Source organism: Triticum dicoccoides, chromosome 4A, assembly GCF_002162155.2.
Source record: "Triticum dicoccoides isolate Atlit2015 ecotype Zavitan chromosome 4A, WEW_v2.0, whole genome shotgun sequence".
In the NCBI taxonomy this organism is placed as follows: Eukaryota; Viridiplantae; Streptophyta; class Magnoliopsida; order Poales; family Poaceae; genus Triticum; species Triticum dicoccoides.
Window position 1 is genome coordinate 56,044,615 of NC_041386.1, and position 24,253 is coordinate 56,068,867.

The window sequence follows — 24,253 nt, forward strand, 5'->3', positions numbered from 1 at the left end:
AGGGATCAGAAAATACAATGGCAACCATGTGAGCATAGCAATTATCGATAACAGATTCAGACTTAGCAGAAAACTGGAACATGGCAAAACAGATATTATGTAGGCATGTTCCCGAGCTCGATGCACTCACCACAAAGCTCTTCATGACAAACTAAGCATACAACCAGCAAGTAGACATGGCATAGAAGCTAAACATGGCAAGAACAACAACATAGCATGCATGGATCAACTACAACAAGCTCGGCAAAAATGCTTAACATGTAAACATTCTGCCAGGAACATTTTATAGCAAAAGTAGAGCTCGATTAAGTCAATCTAGGGTGCTCCATAAATGCAAACAAAGACGTGGATGGATTGAGCACCACAATATCTACAAAACATCCTTACTGATCATGCTCAAAAGAGGCATGGATCACTCTGTAGCAACAAGAACACATGGCATAAAAATATTGACAGGACAAAGACTTAGAATATTTCTAAGTCTGTGAAATCAGCAACATTACGAGAGCTACTTTGCATGCTTGTGCTAGTCACCACAGAGATCACAAAAATACATGGCATACACCCCTGTAAAGATGGCATGGCATACTTCAAAACACATGTAGGGCTCAAGTTCATAGGAGGCACACATCAATCATGGAAAAAATGACAAATGTCCAAATACTGATATGAATCTGAAACTAACAGAAACTAGCACTCTTCCAACAGCATTTAGGGCATCAAGATGGACTCAAATGAACAAGATGCAATGAGATGAAATGAAGTACTCGTCAAGACGAACAGAGCTACGGATGCTGAGTTATGCCATGAAGAAGATGTACACATTTTATGAAGTCCTAAGGACTTAGACAAAATAGAGATGAGCACGGAATACTAAAGACTGCCCACTGCAAGGAATAGAAGGGGGCCTCACCCAATGGGCTCGGCCCAAGCTGGCGGGGGGGCAGGTGGGGCGACTGGGCCGGGAGCTGGGCCTTGGGGCGCATCGGCCCACGCGGGGCCCACACGAGAGGTGCTCGTACTCCTCGTGCCCGCACGAACAGAAAGGCAGAGACGGCGGCGACGGCGCACACCGGCGAGGGCGCAGCGGGGAGGTCGCGTGGACATGGAGATGGCCGGATCTGGTCGCGCCGGGTCCATTCCGGCCGGATCCGATGGCGGTTCGTCGTGGGCGTCGGCGAGGGAGCCCTGGTGGCGGCGCTGACTACGGGGAAGCGCGGAGAGGTCAGGGAGAGAAAGAGAGAAGAGAGAGAAAAATGAGAGGAGAGGGACGGGGTCGACCTGGTGGAGCTCGCTCCTGCTCCGGCGAGCAGCTCCGGCGAGGACGCCGACAGGGCCTGGTGCGGGAGCTCCTTCTAATGGAGCTCGGGGACGAGGGAGCGGGAGGCGATGCGGGGTCTGTCCCTGGCCCCAAATGGGCTCGGGCAGGCCGTGGCAGGGCTCGCAGGGCCGGCGGCGGTGGGGAGCGCTGGGGTGAGGTGGCGATGCCACATGGCGGTGCAGGGGTGGCTGAAGACGGCCATGGGCGACGTGGCGCGCCCGGATTGGTTCGGGGTGCGGCGGCGGCAGCGCCAAGTGGCGGTGGGAGGCTGGCTGTGCACAGAATTTGGGGAGGAAGTGGGGATTGCGGCTGGCTAGAGGTAGGGGGTAGGTTTAGGCTAGGTTAGTCCAAAAATGGACTAGGGAAGGTGTATATATATAGAAGGGGCTAGGGTTAGGGGGGTTTCGGAGCCCTCCGATCGTAATCGAATGGTTCCAGTTGGAGGGGGGGTTTAGTGGGCTGGACTTGGGCTGTGTAGGAGGGTTGGACTGAGAGCAGAGAAAAGAACTCTAGCCCAACACGAGTTTCCGGAGACCGAAAACGTCCGACGAATAAACCAACAACGGTGCCGCTACGGATGACGGTTGGGCTATCAAACGAGCTCCGAATGCGACGAAACTTGACAGGCACTCTATGTACACTATAATAGGACTGCACGCCAAGTTTCAACCCATTGCGAGAATATTTTTTGGCCACTCATGAAACGAGGTAAAAGGAGGCGCCGGAGGACATAGGAGCGCCGGATAGCAAAACGGACAACGGGGAAAATGCTCGGATGCATGAGACGAACATGTATGCAATTTGAAGCACATGATGACATGATATGATATGCATGACACGCAAGCAAAGACAAGGCAACAACAGCGAATAACTGGAAGACACCTAGCACATTGGTCTCGGGCATTACAGAAACCACTCATGAAGACGCTTGAAAGTTGCTCTTCAAGGGCAACGAGACACCCCCGGCCATAGAATCGGACTGCGGGCATGACATCAACCACCTCTCCAATGAGGTATGTTATTTTTAATGCATCCTCTACTTTCTTGTTTCAAGGATGATATCTGAGCTTTTATTATCATTGCTTCTTCAGGAATGGATGGAGAGGGTGAAGCGGATCCCGTGTCCAGCTCCACTGCCTGAAGAACCAGTCATCCCGCGTCTAGCGAAGATGCTGGTACCGGTGCCCTATAAGGTGCCAGAGATGAAGGCCAAGGGGAAAGCCAAGGGGGTCCGGAGTGTCCCCCGCCGCAAGGGTTCTTCGGACGTGACATCCGAAGACAAGACCCGCTCGTCCGCCGCCGAAGACGACAATGATGAAGAGGAGGAGGAAAGCGACTCTCCCCCTGATGGGGGGAGGAAGAAGAGGGCGGCCTCCACAAATCTGGAGGCAGAGGCGCCCAAGAAGGGGAAAGGCCCTCTCGTGGGCAGCTCCGCATGGGACGTCGACAGCAGTCCGGAGCGACGCCCCCGGAACAAGCCCCTGGCCGCATTGTGAGTACTATGAACTCGGACACGTCCATTTATTCGGCCCTTCCACCTTATGGTATTTTATATAGTTTAATCATGTCATTGCAGTCTGGCCCACGATAGCTCCCAGCGATCCTCATCAAGAGGCTCGTTGGACTCAAAGGAGATGGCCAGCAAGACACCGCCGGCCACTTACTCTCCCAAGGCCAGGGGAGACGACGAGGTGCTCTCCCATAGGACCTTCCTAGGGCAGGGAGAGGTTTGGGAGGCCATCAAGGCAGCGCCGGAGGGCGACACCCCGGCCGCCGGACACATGGGGGAACAGGCCCCCAAGGACACAAAAGATGGGGGCCGTGCTCAATTCGGCCCCCATCCGAGCGCAGACCCAGAGACCCATACATCCCTAGAGTCCGACAAGCAGCCTCCTTCAAGGGAAAGAGGCGTGCCCATCCCACCTGCGACCTCTGTCCAACCAGAGGTGCTGGATAATCTATTGGAAGCACTTCAAGGCGCTTCCATTGTGGAAGAACACTGTATCCTTATGGGTACAGTGATTGAGAAGGTTCAGTCCGTTAAGAGCGGACTGGGCGAAGCCTGCAGCGGCCTGCTGACAGGTTTTGAGGTAAGCAGCGTTTAACCGAGAAAATCCAATATAGATAGTAGCCCCTGAGACATTGTCTGGTGTTCGGAAAGAAAAGCCAGACAGAGGATCAATTAAATTTCGCAGGAAGCTAACCGAACCGTGTCGGATGTGAATAAGCAGGCGTCGCTGTTAGCCGCGACCTCTCACACTGCCGAAGTCTCCAGACTAAAGCAGGAACTAGAGCAGGCCGAAGAGGAGCTCGGCCAGGCGAGGAAACAGCTGGAAGACCAGCAAGGTATGTAGTGACTCTCTATGTATTCTGAAAGGAATAGATGATGTATACTGACCGTAGTGTCATGATATGTGTAGGGGCGACGACCAAGGTCGAGGCCCTGAAAAAGGCCCTGGCCAAAGTTGAGGGAAAAGATGTCAAGAGCAGGCTGCTTGTAAAAAGCTTAAGGCAAGGCTGAACAAGGTCCAGCAAGAGCTCCAAGATGCTATCAAGAAGTATGAGGCCTTGGAGGGAGATGTTTCGGCTCGAGAGGCCGAACTCTCAAAGGCTCGCCAAAGAGTGGAAGCGGTCCGGGTTGAAGCCCAGGATGCCTCCGGGAGATCTAGGAGGCCAAGAAGATCGCAATGACTAAGGCATTTAGTATGCAAAGCAAGCATGTGAAGAAGAAATATTGCCTACTAACCCGGATTCGGATGTAACACCCACGATGCGGCTATATCTCCCACGTGTCGGGGCACGACTTAGAGGCATAACCGCATTGTAGGCATATCGCAAGAGGGGTAATATTCACACAATCCCATGTACTGAATAGAATGGGATAAAGAGTTGGCTTACAATCGCCACTTCACACAAATACAAGTTAAACATACATCATCTAGAATACAATCAAGGTCCAACTACGGAACCAAAATAAAAGAAGACAACCCCAAATGCTAGATCACCGATCGTCCCCAACTGGTCTCCACTACTGATCATGAGGAAGCAAAACAAAACAACGACCAAGATCTTCATCAAGCTCCCACTTGAGCTGGGTTGCGTCACCTGCACTGGTATCATCGGCACCTACAACAGTTTGGAAGTATCTGTGAGCCACGAGGACCCAGACATCTCACACCCGCGAGATCAAGACTATTTAAGCTTATGTGTGGGGTAAGTTAAAGAGGTGGAGCTGCAGCAAGCACTAAGCATATATGGTGGCTAACATACGCAAATAAGAGCGAAAAGAGAAGCAACGCAGCGGTCGTGAACTAGAAGTGATCAAGAAGTGATCCTGAAACTACTTACGTTCAAGCATAACACGAGAACCATGTTCACTTCCCGGACTCCGCCGAGAAGAGACCATCACGGCTATAGACGCGGTTGATGCATTTTAAAGTTAAGTGTCAAGTTCTCTACAACCAGACAATAACAAATTCCCATCTTCCCATAACCGCGGGCACGACTTTCGAAAGTTCAAACCCTGCAGGAGTGTCCAAACTTAGCCCATCACAAGCTCTCACAGTCAACGAAGGATATTCCTTCTCCCGGAAAGACCCGATCATAGTCGGAATTCTGGTTGCAAGACATTCAACAATGGTAAAACAAGACCAGCAAGACCGCCCGATGTGCCGACATCCCAATAGGAGCTGCACATATCTTGTTCTTAGGGCAACAACAGATAAGCTAAGCGTCCAGGTACCAACATAACCCATGTTTTCAAGGGACGGTCCCGCACGGTGCTCTGGTTCGGACCAACACTTAGACAAGCACTGGCCCCGGGGGTTAAAATAAAGATGACCCTCGGGAGCGCGACTCCCAAGGGAAAAGTAGGTGTTGGTGAGGCAAATGGTAAAACCAAGGTTGGGCCTTGCTGGAGGAGTTTTATTCAAAGCGAACTATCAAGGGGTTCGCATAACACCCAACCACGCAAGGAACACAAAATCAAGGAACATAACACCGGTATGACAGAAACTAGGGTGGCAAGAGTGGAACAAAACACCAGGCATAAGGCTGAGACTTCCACCCTTTACCAAGTATATGGATGCATGAATTAAATAAGAGATAATAATGATATCCCAACATATAACCATGTTCCAACATGGAACAAACTTCATCTTCACCTGCAACTAGCAAAACTATAAGAGGGGCTGAGCAAAAGCGGTAACATAGCCAAACAATGGTTTGCTAGGAAAGGTGGGTTAGAGGCTTGACAGTCGAAAGAATCCTCACAACTTTGGAACGAAACCGAAGCTAACGGGAGAAGCAACCCAGAAAGGAGCAAGCAACATAGTAAACAACCACCACATAAACATGGCATGATGCACAACCAAGTATGATGCATGTCCGGTTTAATGAGGGCATGGCATGGAAAAGTGCACAAGCAAAACTACAAGTTAAGTGGAGCTCAATATGCAACGTGTGGCATATTGACGGAACACCACATGACATATTTAGTTCTCTCTCATTTAGGTACCCAACAATATTAAATGTTGTTAAACATGGCAAGAGGTGGAGCATATGAAAACTACCTATCTAGGCAAGTTTAAATGAGGCCGGAACAACAAGCAACAAGTCCGAAGAAATCCTCATGAGCATGTTTATGGATTTGGTACTATACTGCCCTAAACCATATTTTATAGTTGTTAAACATGCAAGAAAATTGCACCATGCTAAACTAGGCATTTTCTACTCCATTTACAAATAAAGTTTGTTAGGTTTGGAGCTACGGTTATTTAGTTATGAAATAAATCATTTTAGCATGTTATTTAAGCAAATTAATGGAAACAACAGTTTAAACATTTTGAACATGCATGAAAGTTGGAAATTATGAATCTAGATGCAATTCTAAGCATTTTTCATATATAAAAATCATTTCAAACTATTGTATGGTTATTTAGTTATTAAATGCATGAAGCTGAGGGGTTTTATGCAAATATGGCGTTCTCTGGATAATCCTAAAATCGCAACATGGGAAAAAAAGGTCTACAGACCGAATCTGGGGGGGGGGCTGGGTTGCTCACCACGGCACTTGGGCCGGCTCGGAGCAGTGGCTGAGCCCGGCAACGCAGCTGCCTGGCGGCTGGGAGGCCCACGCGGGCGAAGGGAGCTAGGCCTGCGCGGCTGCGTACGGGTCGATGACTCGAACAGATCGAGCGAGGACTCAGTCAATGGCCAAGACGGACTTGGCGCTGGGGTCGTCCTCCTCGCGAAGTAGAAGCAGGGGAGGCAGGGCGACGATGGTGCTAGCGGTCTCTGGTGGGGCGGTGCGGCGAACTTGGCATGGCGACTCGGGCGACAGGGACGGCGCGAAGGAAGGCAACGGCTTGGCGGGACGCATGCCGGCGACCTTGAGGACAAGCGCGCGCCACGGCTCTAGGAGCATCTCGGGGCGGCAGTAGCAGGACGGAACGGAGGTCACCGGTGTTTGGCGATGGAAGCGGCGGGAGGCACGGACTCATCTGAATCCACGCGAGGCAGGGTGTAGACGAGGACGGAGTGGAAGTGAGGAAGGCCGGGACGGGCGCCGGTGGTCGATGCGGGTCGTCTCTGACGAGAGGAAGCAGGCGCCAGCAGGACTTGCGGCGTCTGCGGACCTCCATGAAGAAGATGGTGGCGGCTGGGTTCATGGCCGGTGGAGGACGACGTGGAGGAGGCGAGGACGGGGCCTTGGGCGATGCGGTCAGATCGAGCAGTGCTCGAAGCAGAGGAGGCGCAAGGAACTTTTGTGGCCGGTAGCGGGGCTTGCGACGATGCAAGATCCGGCCGGGGCTTGCCGTATCCGGCGGGGAGTAGGACGCGAATGGATACCCGGTGGACCGAGGCGGGTCGGGGATGGCAACAGTGGATCTCTGGGGCAATGGCGAGCTTTTGTGAACACGGACAGAGGCGCTTTTGATGCAGAGACGATGCAGCGGTCACAAGGTTCAGAGATGACGTGAGGTTCAGGCGGGGATGGACGCTGGCGATGCGGATGAGGCGAAGCAACGGCTCCTGGTGGCTAGCTGTCAGGACCCCGACTCAATGTCACATCGATCTAGCATGTAACACCTCATATCACTTTGCGGCCTCACGCACGGTATTCCCACGGGTGTCGCCTTACCTTTTCCCGGGACCGTTTGCGTCTTTTGGCACACGTATATGATAGTGCCGCTAGCATCCATATGATAAGGAGCCCGGGCTGACATGGCTAGCCGTAAACCCAAAGTGGCACAGACTTACAGGGACAGGCATCCATGACCCAGCATCGAACGTGTCGGTCATCAGCGAGCGAATCCAGGCTGTAGCACTGGGCTAGCAGGACTCCGGTGAACCGGGCTGTAGCGGGCTAACAGGACTCCGGTATTCATCGCGTGACATTTCCCCGGAGGGACAGACACAGGAACGAAGAAGGACACATGCCGGCCAGCCTAAGTGTTCCGGAGCAGCAGCAAGCTACCATGGCTCAGTGGAAACACTAGGAGACATTTCCCGGTAAGAGAGGCTACTAAAGATAAACAACTAGATGGTCAGATCCCACACATACCAAGCATTTCAATAACATACACACAATATGCTCGATATGTGCAAATACAACATGGCATCACAACATGACTCTACAACTCAAGTATTTTAATCAATAGGCTCCGAGGAGCGAGATATTACAAACATGGGTCTCACGACCCAACAATCAGAGCATACAAGTCAAAGCACAAGCGGAAGCTATCATGTCTGGGTACAGACATCTATAAATGAAAAAGGCTGAGAAGCCTGACTATCTACCAAATCCTGCCGAGGGCACAAGATCGTAGCTGAGGTAACAAGCTAAACGTCGAAGTCCACGTGGAACTACTAGTGAGACTGAAGTCTCTCTGCAAAACATAAAATAGGCAAACGTGAGTACAAATGTACCCAGCAAGACTTACATCAGAACTAACTACATATGCATCATTATCAACAAAGGGGTGGTGGGGTTTAACTGCAGCAAGCCAGCTTTGACTCGGTGGCTATCCTAAACTACGACTGCAAGTGACTCTTTTGAGGTGGCGCACACGAGTCCACATATTCACCATATCAATACACCACTATGGATCTGCTCCCGTCTCCCTACGAGAACGCCATCCATAGCACTCACGCTTATCTTGCGTATTTTAGAGTATCCACTTTCACTTGTCTATGAACTGATATAAGCAACCCAGAGGTCCTTTTCCGTGGACACGGCTATTCGAATAGATGATGTTAACCCTGCAGGGGTGTACTTCTTCATACATGTTTCCACCACTTAGCGTCTGCACACGACATGTGCTCGGCAGACTTCAAGCGAAAGCCGACGTGGGTGTAGACCACGACCTACCTAAACACTCAAGTCTCTAGTCCAGGTTTATCGCCTATTCGGGTTCCATCCATGAGGAGATCCGGCCGGAGTTTCGCTCACAGCCCCAAACGATGTGAACAGGGTTCCGTGACACCAAACGGGCGCCCGGTATACCCGGCCACGTGCCTACCGCATCACAGCCCACTCCTACGGTCAGCGCTGTCCACGGCCTCCAGCATACTACAAACACCAGAAACTACTTGCAACTCCTGGACAGAGGACAAGGGTGAATAAGAAGTCGAGCGGGGTCATATTTCAGGGCCCAATGTATGGTAGTAGCTGAATCATGGATCACAAACACAGAACTCAGTTCCTGAGGACGGCTTCAATGAGACAACCCACCATGTACTCCTACATGGCCTCTCACCGACACCTTTTACCAAATCGTGTTCACACACTTAGCTCACACACAGTAGGACATGTTCACACACCTCTGATTCATCCCCGATGAATCAGACCTGACTCAACTCTAAGCAGTAGCAGGCATGACAAACAAACATGAATGAGTAGGCACATCAGGGCTCAAACAACTCCTACTCATACTAGTGGGTTTCATCTATTTACTGTGGAATGACAGGTCATGCAAAGGATAAAGGGGTTCAGCTACCGCAGCAAGTAACAGATGAATCGATGTTGTCCTAATGCAGTAAAAGAGAGCAGGAGCGAGAGAGTGGGATTTTATCGGAATGAACAAGGGGGTTTTGCTTGCCTGGCACTTCTGAAGATAACATTGAGTCTTCATCAGTGTCAACGATCACATCATCGGCATCACGTCTATCGAGAGGGGACAAATACCGGCAACACAGAAGGGAACACAATCAATGCAATGCACAATATGATGCATGATCATGACATGGCAAAATGAATGTGTTTTGGGCTAATGCAACTAGCAACAGATTAAATGAAGTTGGTTTGAATACAAGATTCAAATTCAAACTCCATATGTGATTATTCAAATGCCATTTAATTGATTTGTGCTAAACAGCACCTATAAGTTGTTCTAACATGCATGAAAATGGTACAGATGGATTCCTTGAATTTTTCTGATAATTTTTCATATATAAATTATTTAATTTGGAGTTACGGTTAATTTTCTATGATTTTTAGAAGTTTTAGGCATTTTCTGAAATTTCCTGGATATTTAGAATTAAAATAATTCCAGAAAATGAATTTACTGCGTCAGCACTACGTCAGCATGACGTAAGCGAGTCAACGGGCAGCCCAGGTCAAACTGACCAGTGGGTCCTCCGTGTCAGTGACTAACCTAACTAACTGGGTTAGTTAGCGTTTTAACTTAAACTAACCTAGATTAATTAGGCGGGCTGGTCCCGCATGTCAGTGACACAGGGAAGGTCAAACCCCGGTCAAATGGCCCAAACAGGCCGGCGGCTCAACGCCGGCGGCAACAGGCACGGCGGAGGGCTTCGGGATCGCTCCTCCGGCGACCATTTGGGCGGCGGAGAGGCTCTACGGGTAGCTGGGAGGGCGTCGCGTCTTCCTGTGGAGTCGGTTGGGGTCGGGGCGGCCGGAATCGGCGCCGGCGTCGACCTAGGTGGCCGCCGGAGTTCGGCCAAGGTCGAACGCGGAGCTGCGGTGCACTAGAGGGGAAACGGAAAGGCTCTGTGGGCTCCTGGGAGGGCGGCGAACTCGGTAACGTGCTCGGGCGCTAGCTGGGGTGACCCTGGCCACGGCAGCGCCATGACCGGCGGCGAGGAGCAATCGGCTCCGGTGAGAAGGCGGCTGGAGTGCGGGAACGAGCGCGGGGAGAAGGGGAAATGGAAGAGGAGCTCACAGCGAGGTCGATGAGCAGCTCGGTGGTCTCGGGGAGGCGGCGGAGGTGGCGAAATGACCGTGGCGAACTTCGGTGGCCGGCGACGGAAACGGCGATGGTGGCGGCGTTGCAGCACGTCCGGGAGGTCCGTAGCTCAACGAGGAGGTGGAGGGGGTTGTGGCGGAGCTCGGAAGCGGGTCGGGGAGGCGAGGGGAGGCCAGTGGCTACGGTGATGCCCGTCGGCGGTGGCGGTGGTTCTCGGGTGAGAGGGAGAGAGAGCAGGGGGAGAAGAGGAGGGCGAGGGAGAGTGAGAGCGGTGCGGGGCAGCTGCGTGGCTTCGTCCGGGGCATCGAGGGAGTCCGGGGGAAGCAGGAGGTGGCCAGCAGGGGGGGGGAGGTGGCGCGCGCGCGTGCCGGCGAGCGTCGGGCACACGCCCTCGTCCTTCTATCCGAGGAGGAAGACGACAGGGAAGGCGCGGGTGGGCTGGGCCGGCCAGGGGGGGAAGCTGGGCCGGCTGGTGGCTGCACGGGTGAGGCCAGGTAAGGTTTCTCTCCTCTCTTTTATTTCTATTTTAGTTACTGTTTTCTATTTTCTGTAATTGTGTTTGGATTTATTAAAAATGCCAGAGCATTTCCAAAAATCATGCAATTGACTGTGGCCACTGTTTGGAATATTTCCAACAGTAAACATTTCAGTTTGTGATTATTTGAGCATTTAAAATATTATTAGCAATTAAATGCCCAAATGCAAATACTATATAATTTAATTCAAAAATCCAGGAATAGCCTATAAATATGTTCATCATTTTTGGAAGAGGTTTTCACCTTTAACAGAAATTATGAACATTTCCAAAGGGCATTCTGGGTTATCGAAAATATTTTTATTGAACCTAGTTAAATTTCATTTGGTGCTAGGGTTTCAACAATCCCCATTTCAAATTTAAATGAAATTTAAACATGGTGCAACACTCTAATGCATGCACTAGGCATTGTCAGAACTAGGGATGTGACAACTCACCCCCACTAAACAAGAATCTCGTCTCGAGATTCAAGCGTAGGGTAAGGTGAAGGGGAAACGCAAACTAGTATAATCTTCACGATTCAGGGTGCACTTCAAATGAACATTGGTTTGAACACCATTTTGTCTTGTCGTCTTGCTCTGAGAACTCCAGCTAATCATGACAAGGAGAGGAAAGGAAAACTCTGGAAGGATCGGTCTTCTCGAATATCGAACAACTCAGGATTAACTTCCGGAATGAGACATAGAACCATCTCTCGGGTTGAGACACGAGATACACATCAAGAGGGGTGGAAAGAAACGGATGACGAAGGTTCACTAGGTAGACAACAATTCCACACCTAGGAAGGTGGTAAACAATTGTCAACGTAGCGAGGAGTTGAGTTGCCATGATACCATGACGAAACATCCTGGAGGGGGTGATTCGTAGATTATTATCTTAAGTGGCAAAAAGAATTACCTTTGATATAGAGATCGTTAAGACTCTCTATATCAGCCTAAGGCAAATCACAGCAGTCGATTGGCGGGGTCGGTAGAATGACATACTTGGACTTGGATGATGTGGATTACCTTGTTGAAGACAACGTAATGGATGATTTTGCTTATCACCGGAAATGGAAGAGACCCATGGTAGAATGGCACAATGGCGGTGCAAGCTGGGAACAAAATGCAAATGCTGGGAATGATTCTGGTAACTGGGGAAGAACCCAACAATAGAGAGTGAATTCACTGTTGGAGTGGTTATAGCATAACCGAGGAAATCTGGGGCAATCCCAGCTAGTGCCGATGATAAGACGTAGCGCTTGTGCGTGCTCTCAAGAACTTGAGCATTTCCACAATCATCAAGGTTTTATCAACAACCGCGTCAAGGGTGCTGACAACACAACATACTACCATGATGAATAGCGATGGACGATGCAGATGCGAAGGAGGATAACACTTTCTCATATTTCACCTTAGCGAGGCCAAGCAAATAAAATCTGGATGATCGACCGAGAGACATTTAGCACTCCGCTTCTAATGTTCTCCTTGATGTGCTAGTGTAACCCATTCATAGAAACGGTCTGGTATCTAGAACATCAAGTAAAGGTCGAACTTCGGGAGCACAAGAATCCATAAGGAACAACTAGGGAGGTAATTCCTACGAAATCCTTATGGGGAGGTGGCCAACTTCCTCAAACAAGATACTATAATAATAGGTCTACCGGATGGGTGTGTTGGCCGCGACATCCACCTTACCGGTTATCGGGAGACCCATATTATAGTTCTTGGGGAAATGTTCCAACCATCATATCTGCCTGAGATTCAGCTCTGGTTGGTGTTAGGATATTCCAGGCTCATCGAGTCTTAGGAAGAAAAATGAAAGTTTGCAACACAAATCGACGAGATGACGTTGCGGGATTCTCGGGAGATGAACTACGATAGCAAGCTCCAAAACATGAGCTGGTTCTGCTACAAACATGTGAACACGTTGTCCCAGACAAGCATGACCACGTGGTAGTCTTATAATAAAACACTACCGAGTTCAGGAGGGGGAACCATCAACGAGGGTATCGAAGTTCTTTCATAAGTCCGGATTAGCTCTTATGAAGGAACTCCTTCTCCTTGAACAAATCAATCAGTGGCTTGGTGTGCTAGGGATACATATAGATTGAAGGTTGCAAGTCTTCAAACCACAGCATTCTTCGCACGTGTGCATGACTGATTTGGAATGATTCCAAAGAAATCAACATTGACTTTCTCGAATCCACGGCGGCAACTTGCATCAGATGCACATGAATTAAAGGAAGTCACTACCTTCATCCAAACATATGCTTCATGAGCTAGCATGAACAAATGCTTTCAAAAGTTTCCAACACTAGCTTAATGTTCAGCAAAATTATGGAGAAGACAAGGATGTTGTCAATGGGCACAACAACAATTCATCTGGGTTTCCTTTTAAAAGGAATTCCATAGTTAAGTGAACAAGTGATAGCATTGGTCAGACCCAAAAGATATAATGGTGTATGCTCGAGGGATCAACCACGAGTAAGACAACATTACGAACATCGTTGGTACTAATTTGATTTGACGATAGCCCACACTCAAATCAAAGGATTGATAAGACAATAGGTCCAGCAACTGATCACAAGGACCAATCGATGAAGATATCATCTTTCTTCAACACACACTACACAAGAATATCCCTTTGGAACGAACTAAGTCAGACAAGCTTTTATCTTCCAACTCTCCAAGTTGTTGTCTAGCTTAACCAACTAGCTCAGGGATATCTAACACCGATTCTTGGAGAGAAGGTGGTTCACAAGAAACCAACTTGATCACGAACTCAACATAGCGGTCAGGTGACAACCCGGTAACACCTCCAAGAAGACATTTGGAAAGTCACGAACCACCGGTATGTTACTAAGCTCGAGAACAATCTTGCTTTTGAGGGCAAGACGATATGATCAAATGAGTGAGGACTTGACAAGATCCTAACTCATCAATCGAAGGGTGCACCGAAATAAGGACTAGGTAGCACGATCAGTCTTAGAAGGATGATTCGAAAACCAACATACTAAGAATGAAATTATTATCCTTTAACTACCAAGCAACAGAGTTGCTAGCAGTATTGATTTCACACATCACAATTCATTTGTCGGTATTCCGGTTGCATCAACACGAGGGCCGAGGAATGAACAGTGATGGCAAGAAGTGTCACTGTACCAAGAGTTCATGGGATGGTATGCAATTCCTATAACAATCTCGATATAAAATATGTAATACTCCAAGGTAGAGCAGAACCAAAAGCTGGATTGGCATTTGATCTGCGGAATACAACTACTTTGACCCAATCCTAGATATGGAAGAGGTACTGGAGTTTGTTTCTCCTAGTCATTCCGGAATAGAATGGCTTGACAGACCACAAGAGTCATAGGCATCGATGAACGAACGCACGCATACTCTTGACTATCAATTGATAGACGAGGGTCAGAATGCAACTAAAGAGAACAACTCAAAGGAACATATAACTTTCTGAGTTGTGGATGCATAGATTAGTATGTCGAACCAAGTTCAACATATTTCTTCCGGATAACCCATGCAGAAAGGTAGAACTGACAGAGTCACGATTTATGAATGGAGAACTCCTCAAGAGTACTCTAATTGTGATTTTTTTTGATCCAATAAACATCTGCCATAAGTAGTTCATGGTATTTGGAAGAAGAAGATACCACGGACTTCAAGCACTATCGCAAAGGTTACTAATATCCTAAAGGCACTAGAAATTACTATCAACATGAAGTAGGTAGAGTGAATCTCGGGTTCAGAACCCAGGAGTAGAATACCTACTACTAAGTAGCATCACGGGATGCTTCCGAGAATAAAGGCCAGAATCTTCACACTAGGACACAAATCATGGCTAAATTACTAGGTGATCCCCTAAGACACCTAGGGTCATAATAATAGCTCCAACATATATGTCAGGGCAATAAATTACCTCAACTCAACAATTAGTGTGATTGAGCTGGCATAAAGGAACATCGAAACCAGAGGGAAAGGATTTTGCAAATTGCTTCAAACTATTTAGAAACCTGGGATGACTCGGACAGCATAACGGCTATAATTGCTCAAAAAGATTTGAGACAATCACAAAAATGGTGGCATAACCACTCAGAAGCACAATATCAAGGTTCCGAGATCAACAATTAACATACAAAAGTAGTAGAAACTGAAACGAGGCTTAAGTCCAACAATCTATAAGTCTACTGATTAGTAACACGTGATCCTAATAGAAAGAAGAGATAGCCTAGTTCTTAATCCCCGCAGGAAAGATAAGATGACTCAGATCAGAAGGGCATGAGGTATAAGGAGTAAAAAGAGCCTTACGTTCCATCCCACAATCAACTCCCTTATATAACTAAAGAATTTTCTAGACTCAACTTCGACCAGTTTGGCTTGGTAATCCTACAGGCAGTCAAGCTCTGATACCAACGCTGTCAGGACCCCGACTCAATGTCACATTGATCTAGCATGTAACACCTCATATCACTTTGCGGCCTCACGCACGGTATTCCCACGGGTGTCGCCTTACCTTTGCCCGGGACCGTTTGCGTCTTTTGGCACACGTATATGATAGTGCCGCTAGCATCCATATGATAAGGAGCCCGAGCTGACATGGCTAGCCGTAAACCCAAAGTGGCACAGACTTACAGGGACAGGCATCCATGACCCAGCATCGAACGTGTCGGTCATCAGCGAGCGAATCCAGGCTGTAGCACTGGGCTAGCAGGACTCCGGTGAACCGGGCTGTAGCGGGCTAACAGGACTCCGGTATTCATCGCGTGACATTTCCCCGAAGGGACAGACACAGGAACGAAGAAGGACACATGCCGGCCAGCCTAAGTGTTCCGGAGCAGCAGCAAGCTACCATGGCTCAGTGGAAACACTAGGAGACATTTCCCGGTAAGAGAGGCTACTAAAGATAAACAACTAGATGGTCAGATCCCACACATACCAAGCATTTCAATAACATACACACAATATGCTCGATATGTGCAAATACAACATGGCATCACAACATGACTCTACAACTCAAGTATTTTAATCAATAGGCTCCGAGGAGCGAGATATTACAAACATGGGTCTCACGACCCAACAATCAGAGCATACAAGTCAAAGCACAAGCGGAAGCTATCATGTCTGGGTACAGACATCTATAAATGAAAAAGGCTGAGAAGCCTGACTATCTACCAAATCCTGCCGAGGGCACAAGATCGTAGCTGAGGTAACAAGCTAAACGTCGAAGTCCACGTGGAACTACTAGTGAGACTGAAGTCTCTCTGCAAAACATAAAATAGGCAAACGTGAGTACAAATGTACCCAGCAAGACTTACATCAGAACTAACTACATATGCATCATTATCAACAAAGGGGTGGTGGGGTTTAACTGCAGCAAGCCAGCTTTGACTCGGTGGCTATCCTAAACTATGACTGCAAGCGACTCTTTTGAGGTGGCGCACACGAGTCCACATATTCACCATATCAATACACCACTATGGATCCGCTCCCGTCTCCCTACGAGAACGCCATCCATAGCACTCACGCTTATCTTGCGTATTTTAGAGTATCCACTTTCACTTGTCTATGAACTGATATAAGCAACCCAGAGGTCCTTTTCCGTGGACACGGCTATTCGAATAGATGATGTTAACCCTGCAGGGGTGTACTTCTTCATACATGTTTCCACCACTTAGCGTCTGCACACGACATGTGCTCGGCAGACTTCAAGCGAAAGCCGACGTGGGTGTAGACCACGACCTACCTAAACACTCAAGTCTCTAGTCCAGGTTTATCGCCTATTCGGGTTCCATCCATGAGGAGATCCGGCCGGAGTTTCGCTCACAGCCCCAAACGATGTGAACAGGGTTCCGTGACACCAAACGGGCGCCCGGTATACCCGGCCACGTGCCTACCGCATCACAGCCCACCCCTACGGTCAGCGCTGTCCACGGCCTCCAGCATACTACAAACACCAGAAACTACTTGCAACTCCTGAACAGAGGACAAGGGTGAAGAAGAAGTCGAGCGGGGTCATATTTCAGGGCCCAATGTATGGTAGTAGCTGAATCATGGATCACAAACACAGAACTCAGTTCCTGAGGACGGCTTCAATGAGACAACCCACCATGTACTCCTACATGGCCTCTCACCGACACCTTTTACCAAATCGTGTTCACACACTTAGCTCACACACAGTAGGACATGTTCACACACCTCTGATTCATCCCCGATGAATCAGACCTGACTCAACTCTAAGCAGTAGCAGGCATGACAAACAAACATGAATGAGTAGGCACATCAGGGCTCAAACAACTCCTACTCATACTAGTGGGTTTCATCTATTTACTGTGGAATGACAGGTCATGCAAAGGATAAAGGGGTTCAGCTACCGCAGCAAGTAACAGATGAATCGATGTTGTCCTAATGCAGTAAAAGAGAGCAGGAGCGAGAGAGTGGGATTTTATCGGAATGAACAAGGGGGTTTTGCTTGCCTGGCACTTCTGAAGATAACATTGAGTCTTCATCAGTGTCAACGATCACATCATCGGCATCACGTCTATCGAGAGGGGACAAATACCGGCAACACAGAAGGGAACACAACCAATGCAATGCACAATATGATGCATGATCATGACATGGCAAAATGAATGTGTTTTGGGCTAATGCAACTAGCAACAGATTAAATGAAGTTGGTTTGAATACAAGATTCAAATTCAAACTCCATATGTGATTATTCAAATGCCATTTAATTGATTTGTGCTAAACAGCACCTATAAGTTGTTCTAACATGCATGAAAATGGTACAGATGGATTCCTTGAATTTTTCTGATAATTTTTCATATATAAATTATTTAATTTGGAGTTACAGTTAATTTTCTATGATTTTTAGAAGTTTTAGGCATTTTCTGAAATTTCCTGGATATTTAGAATTAAAATAATTCCAGAAAATGAATTTACTGCGTCAGCACTACGTCAGCATGACGTAAGCGAGTCAACGGGCAGCCCAGGTCAAACTGACCAGTGGGTCCTCCGTGTCAGTGACTAACCTAACTAACTGGGTTAGTTAGCGTTTTAACTTAAACTAACCTAGATTAATTAGGCGGTCTGGTCCCGCATGTCAGTGACACAGGGAAGGTCAAACCCCGGTCAAATGGCCCAAACAGGCCGGCGGCTCAACGCCGGCGGCAACAGGCACGGCGGAGGGCTTCGGGATCGCTCCTCCGGCGACCATTTGGGCGGCGGAGAGGCTCTACGGGTAGCTGGGAGGGCGTCGCGTCTTCCTGTGGAGTCGGTTGGGGTCGGGGCGGCCGGAATCGGCGCCGGCGTCGACCTAGGTGGCCGCCGGAGTTCGGTCAAGGTCGAACGCGGAGCTGCGGTGCACTAGAGGGGAAACGGAAAGGCTCTGTGGGCTCCTGGGAGGGCGGCGAACTCGGTAACGTGCTCGGGCGCTAGCTGGGGTGACCCTGGCCACGGCAGCGCCATGACCGGCGGCGAGGAGCAATCGGCTCCGGTGAGAAGGCGGCTGGAGTGCGGGAACGAGCGCGGGGAGAAGGGGAAATGGAAGAGGAGCTCACAGCGAGGTCGATGAGCAGCTCGGTGGTCTCGGGGAGGCGGCGGAGGTGGCGAATTGACCGCGGCGAACTTCGGTGGCCGGCGACGGAAACGGCGATGGTGGCGGCGTTGCAGCACGTCCGGGAGGTCCGTAGCTCAACGAGGAGGTGGAGGGGGTTGTGGCGGAGCTCGGAAGCGGGTCGGGGAGGCGAGGGGAGGCCAGTGGCTATGGTGATGCCCGTCGGCGGCGGCGGTGGTTCTCGGGTGAGAGGGAGAGAGAGCAGGGGGAGAAGAGGAGGGCGAGGGAGAGTGAGAGCGGTGCGGGGCAGCTGCGTGGCTTCGTCCGGGGCATCGAGGGAGTCTGGGGGAAGCAGGAGGTGGCCAGCAGGGGGGGAGGTGGCGCGCGCGCGTGCCGGCGAGCGTCGGGCACACGCCCTCGTCCTTCTGTCCGAGGAGGAAGACGACAGGGAAGGCGCGGGTGGGCTGGGCCGGCCAGGGGGGGGAAGCTGGGCCGGCTGGTGGCTGCACGGGTGAGGCCAGGTAAGGTTTCTCTCCTCTCTTTTATTTCTATTTTAGTTACTGTTTTCTATTTTCTGTAATTGTGTTTGGATTTATTAAAAATGCCAGAGCATTTCCAAAAATCATGCAACTGACTGTGGCCACTGTTTGGAATATTTCCAACAGTAAACATTTCAGTTTGTGATTATTTGAGCATTTAAAATATTATTAGCAATTAAATGCCCAAATGCAAATACTATATAATTTAATTCAAAAATCCAGGAATAGCCTATAAATATGTTCATCATTTTTGGAAGAGGTTTTCACCTTTAACAGAAATTATGAACATTTCCAAAGGGCATTCTGGGTTATCGAAAATATTTTTATTGAACCTAGTTAAATTTCATTTGGTGCTAGGGTTTCAACAATCCCCATTTCAAATTTAAATGAAATTTAAACATGGTGCAACACTCTAATGCATGCACTATCAGAACTAGGGATGTGACACTAGCGACGACAGCTCCGTCGAGGCAGAGAAGATTGAGGCGGGATCGTGGCTGCGAGGCACTGCAGTGGACCGGTGGGGATGAACTGATGGCCTAGGGGCCATCGAATCTTGATCTGGCGGCTCCAGATCAAGGTGGAAGGTGACTAGTGGATCTGGCCAAGTGGAGGCACGGGAATGGGTGCATGCGGACTGCGAGGAGAGAGCGGCGGCAGCTGCGGGATAGGGTTAGGAGCTAGGCTAGGGTTTGGTTTAGCCATATTTGGTATGTAGGTGGACTATATATATGGAAAAGAGAGGGGTTTTGGGTCATCTGATCGAAATCTGACGGACGAGAATAAATATGCTAGGGAGTCCAGTAAATAAAACGATAATATTTTGGGGATGTTTTGGGATGTTCTGAGTCCAACGGTGACAACTGCCCAGGTCAGGTTCAGGACAGTTTTCGGACGCGCACACGAGGGTGTCAATGCCATGTGCAAGGAGGGGTTTCGGGGCCTGGCGGTTGATAGCGGACTGTGCAGAAAGGTTTGGGCTGAGAGAAGAGAAGAGAGAGAGACCCGGCGACTGTTTCCAGAGACTGAAAACGTCCGACGTTTGGCCGGCTATATTGCCGCTATAGTTTAATGGTTGGGCTATCAAACAGACTCTGAATGCGATGAAACTTGGCAGGCGGTCTACTGACAACATAACAACACCGCATGCCAACTTTCAACCCATTCCGAGAACATTTTCCGGCCACTTATAAAATAATATTTTGAACATGCCGCGGGCGCGGGCGAGTGTGTCTGGGCTCAGAACGGACAACGAACGAAACTGGGGGAACCCGGACGAATGCAAGTTTTGAAAACATGATGATGCAATGCACATGATGACATGGCAAGATGCAACACGCAAGCGAATAACAAGGCAACAACAGTGAAAAACTGGTAGACACCAGGCGCATCGGTCTCAGGGCGTTACATCGGAGTTCTCTAGGGGCATTTGCAGATCTGCCGCGTAGTGTGTCCGACGCTGCGGAGTTCTTCCGAGCCGAAGAAGGGAGCTCGGCGGAGAAGTTGTTCTGGTCGCAGTCTCTTGTGCCAGAGCATCCCGTGCCCTTCACCGATCAACTGAAACAGCTGGTGTAGCTGCATAGGGTGGCCGAACTGGCCATGAAGGATTTGATAATCCAATTGTGGCTAGCCGAAGCTATGCCCGGCAGCTACTTCAGACTCGTGAAGCGGCTGGTGAACGTCTGTCCTTGGCTGGACGTAGTCAAGCGATCGGCCTGCATTGAAGGTGCGCGCATGGCCTTCGCCCGCGTCAAGATATGGTGGGCGAAGATGGACGCCGTCAAGCTGACGACCGAGGGGCCGCCAGAGGGCAAGGAGCACCACACGCCTGAGCGGTATTTTGCAGATATCCTGGAGGGGTCGCGCATTGTAGCAACACAATGTGCGCAAGACACTATTTTCGAATGAATAGAATCATGTTGTCTTTGCCCTGTATGATGAAACAAAATCGTTATGTAATATAATGTTTAGTTAAAAAGTTTCTCCTCCTGTGCAGCCGTGTTATGTGAAATCTGAGGGTTGTCCAGTCGTCGGCCTCTGCCCCCACATAGGAAATACGAGGGTGTTCGGGATATAATCTAAACACTCTTGATCCAATTGTTTGGTCCTTGAAGGAGGTGTTTAGCGTGACGAACCAGGCAATCAGACTATGCGGCTTTAGCACCCTAACTTAGCCATAGGAGTTCGACAAATAGAAGTATAGGCGTAGCCCCTAGTATCCGTACTAGGATGCTATAAACACTTGATCGGGTAAGTACCAATCCTTCGTGTAATGCGGAAAAATTCTCTAAGGATTTGAGACCTACGAAGAGCTGACAGACTCTCGCCGCATCATGACAGTCAGTTTTCGGCTTTCTCTACTAAGGTGCTCACGTGGGTAAACTAGGGCACAATCGCAGTAGTTCTCCCTTTACTACCCTAGCCGATACAGTGGAACATAAGGTAGTAAGCACAGGAGCCGGGCAACCCAACTATTGACCAAAGACATGATTCAGAGCCAATGCATATAGTGCTAAATTCGTGGTGCCGAACTGTACTGTAAAAGTGTTCGGACTTTTTTTGCCATGTTGTGGGGCGCTATGAAGCCCCTGGCAATTTGAAACGCAACAGAGTGTACGGGTGTTATCTGATAAAGTTACCAGAAAAGAAAAGGCAAAAAAGTAAACAATAGAAGAACAAGTGGTAGGCTAGACCCATAAAATTTGGGCCGCAAACTGTTTCTATTATAAGTTCCTTGGTGCGTTAAAGCGCATTTATACAAGTAGTGTGATAAGTAGGAGGATATGTACTATGCCTTAACCAAGGGAGAGCTGCATGTGGGTCCTGAAAAAGGGGTCGTTTAAAGAAACCACCTAAAGTTTCCCCAGTACCTCACTGCTTCTTGTCGCCTTAGTGTTTTTATCCTTTGAAAAGAATTGATGGTCAAGCCGCCAGAAAAAGGCCTCTAAAAAAAGAAAAAGGAAATAGTGAAATTATGTGTGTCCGGAGCGGTCGAGCCGTATTGCGGAACACAAGATGGTATGCCTCCAGCCATGCCCATGGTATTTTTAGTGCGTAATTATATACGCGCGGTACAGTTGCCGCCACTTGGTCGGGACTGGGATGGAGGCTAAATTGCTAGTCGAGCTCCTGACGAGCCAAGTTGTCCTTTTGCGGAATAGTTCGGACTCTCTTGACAGTGTCCGGGGGATCGGCCGCCGAATTTAGTTTCTGCCTGAAAAGGCCGCCCTGTACCTCTGCCGCTAAGGCAGCGGTGTGCTCCTCGGTGCGGAGGGAGCGTTCTGTGTTTCCATTGACTGTTATGACGCCGCGTGGTCCAGGCATCTTTAGCTTGAGATAAGCGTAGTGTGGCACCACATTGAATCGAGCAAATGTGGTTCATCCGAGCAGTGCGTGGTAGCGCTGCGAAAGGGGACGATATCGAAGATTAACTCCTCACTTCGGAAGTTGTCTAGAGATCTGAAGACAACCTCTAGTGTGATTGAGCCCGTGGAGCGGGCCTCTATGCCCGATCTGACTCCTTTAAAGGTAGTCTTTGTGGGCTTGATCCGCGATGGGTTAATGCCCATTTTGCGCATTGTATCCTGATAGAGCAAGTTGAGGCTGCTACCACCGTCCATCAGCACTCGCGTCACGTGGAACCCGTTAATTATTGGGTCCACGACCAGTGTGGCTGAACCGCCATGACGGATACTGGTCGGATGATCCCGACGATCGAAAGTGATCAGGCATGACGACCATGGATTAAATTTTGGGGCGACTGGCTCTATTGCGTAGACGTCCCTGAGCACGCGCTTGCGCTCCCTCTTGGGGATGTGGGTAGCGTATATCATGTTCACCGTTTTTGACCTGAGGGGGGAACTTCTTCTGTCCCCCTGTGTACGGCGACCGGGGCTCCTCGTTGTCGTCTTCGCTTTGCAATCCCTTATCCTTGTTTTCGGCATTTAACTTGCCGCCTGTTTAAAACCCCAACAATCTCTGTTGGTATGATTGGGTGGTTTTTCTTGGTGCCATGAATCTAGCACGGAGGATCAAGTATGCGGTCAAAGCTAGATGGGCCTGAATTGTTCTTTTTGAACAGCTTCTTCCGCTGACCGGACTTAGAGCCATCGAATCCAACATTGACCGCTATATCCTCGATGTTGTCATTGTTGTTTTTACGCTTGTTTCTGTTGTGTCGGGACTTGTCGTTGCTATTTTTAGCTTAAGGGGCGCTGGCGTCGCTTGCATTGTTTTTGCTATGGGCCAGCCAACTATCCTCGCCCTCACAAAAGCGGGTCATGAGTGTCGTGAGGGCCGCCATGGACTTTGTCTTCTCTTGGCCGAGGTGGCGGGCAAGCCATTCATCATGGATGCTGTGTATAAAGGCCACTAGGGCTTCGGCATCCGGATAGTCGACGAGCTGCTTCTTTTTAGTTAAAAACCTAGTCCAGAATTTCCTGGCGGACACCCCGGGCTGTTGGACTATATGACTTAAGTCACCCACGTCCGGAGGTCGAACATATGTACCTTGGAAGTTATCAAGGAAGGCTTGTTCCAAGTCCTCCCAGCTACCGATGGAATTTTCAGGCAGGCTATTCAACCAGTGCCTGGCTGGTCCTTTGAGTTTTAGGGGGAGGTATTTGATGACATGAAGGTCATCGCCGCGAGCCATATGAATGTGGAGAATGAAGTATTAAATCCATACCACGGGGTCTGTGGTTCCATCGTATGATTCTATATTCACGGGTTTGAACCCTTCTGGGAATTCATGTTCCATGACTTCGTCGGTGAAGCAATGGGGGTGTGCGGCGCCTCTATATCGGGCCGGATCGCGAAGTAGCTCTGATGGGTCCATCTGCGGCTTTCAGCCCGCGTATGACTAGGTTTGTCACGTCCGAATAGATGGCCGTCGTGGCATGTCGGGGCACGTCCTCACGATCCGTAGGTTGATCTGGTATGTCCTGCTTTATTGTTCAGGCCCTGCCGAAGGTCATATGTATGACCGTGAGCTGATTTACATATGCCTTTGCGATGAGGCGGGGCAGGCTGGTGCTTGGCTTGAGTTATCGTTTTGTCTCGACCACGTGGTGGTCGGTCAGCCGCATTGTGTGATGGTGGT